Source organism: Morone saxatilis, unplaced genomic scaffold (assembly GCF_004916995.1).
Source record: "Morone saxatilis isolate NCDOM2014 unplaced genomic scaffold, NCSU_SB_2.0 Contig8, whole genome shotgun sequence".
Classification (NCBI taxonomy): Eukaryota; Metazoa; Chordata; class Actinopteri; family Moronidae; genus Morone; species Morone saxatilis.
Genome location: NW_023340257.1, coordinates 6,491,894 through 6,493,084, shown reverse-complemented (window position 1 = coordinate 6,493,084; position 1,191 = coordinate 6,491,894). Strand labels below are relative to the sequence as shown.

The 1,191-nt window shown below is 50.2% G+C and overlaps 1 protein-coding gene across 1 annotated transcript in view; it reads right to left on the bottom strand.

Annotated features, from left to right (window-relative positions):
* Positions 1 to 777, bottom strand: part of LOC118341332 (transmembrane protein 25) — a 7,858-nt gene extending 7,081 nt beyond the window's left edge. Inside the window, exon 1 of the mRNA XM_035679562.1 lies at positions 583 to 777. The gene's annotated coding sequence lies outside the window, so the exon portion shown is untranslated. The remainder of the gene's footprint in view (positions 1 to 582) is intronic.
* Between the last annotated feature and the right edge of the window lie 414 nt (positions 778 to 1,191).

The following is a 1,191-nucleotide window of genomic DNA, read 5'->3' as shown; positions in this document are numbered from 1 at the left end:
TGGCAGTTTCAGTCCTCCATAGGTTTGTATGGGTGAGCTTGAGATGCACAAAGCAGATGTAGCTACTGAAATGAAACTTTCAAATGAAGTCTCAGCACAATAGAGTTTTAACAAACAGTGACGTGCCTTCCGATTCACAGTTATTCACTGCCTGCTCACTGCCTGCTTTGGTCTGCAGACTTACTCCGTCACAGCAATACAAAACATTCACAGGCCCGCTTGGTGATTGTGCACAGGCACATACAGTAAGTGTGGGGAATGAGTAATGTCTAGTGCTTGCTTGCAATCTTGCAGTCACGTGATCTATGTGAGCACCTCGGACGAAAGCAGGAACTGAGCCATCCTGCACATATTGACACGACCAAGAACATTATTTTGAACACACACACGATAGAAGGCGTTACAGCTTTATGCCCTCAGGCTGAGGAGGCTGGGATTGCACGGACAAGCACTATGATATGCAGCAAGGGGGCACACATTACACTGCAGGTCTAACACATACACATACTTCACTTTGTAAGGCTGCATGCAGACATTTCAATGCAGATGTAGGCGCTTGAATACACGCACACACAGTATTACCTCAGCCCTTTCTGCAGACGCTGTTGTGATTCAGCCTGCTGGAGCTCCATGGCAGCAGAGGAGGAGAGGAGGGAGAGTGAAGGATGGTGATAACAGCAAGATGAGAGGTAGCCCTCCCTGACTCAGTTGCTTTCCCATCTGCGTACACTCATACACACTCTCACACACATGCGCACACACACACACACACACACACAAGGCTCTCTGCAGGGTACAGCAGCTTCAGTAGCAGCGTTCACTAGCTGGCAGGGGCTGGCTGACGCAGGCAGTCACGCTGCCGCCACTCTGAGGACGGGAGAGTGGGATGGGAGGAGGGGACGAGGGGAGGGAGAGTGGAAAGGAGTGGGCGGCTGAGGAGAGAAAGAGGAGAGAATGGAGGCAGGGAAGGAAGGGGAAGGGAGCAGAGGATGAAGAAAGAGAAGAGGAGGGAGAGGAGAGTGGGTACAGAGTCGTGAGGGAAGGAAAAAAGCGATGTGGGAGAGGAGAGGAGAGAAGAAGAGAGGAGAAGAGAGGAGAGGAGAATAGAAGGAGCTCAAAACATCATTAACAATCAATTGGGTGATTGAACATAGAGTTGTGGTGGATAGAGGAGAGTTAATCGTCAGTTTA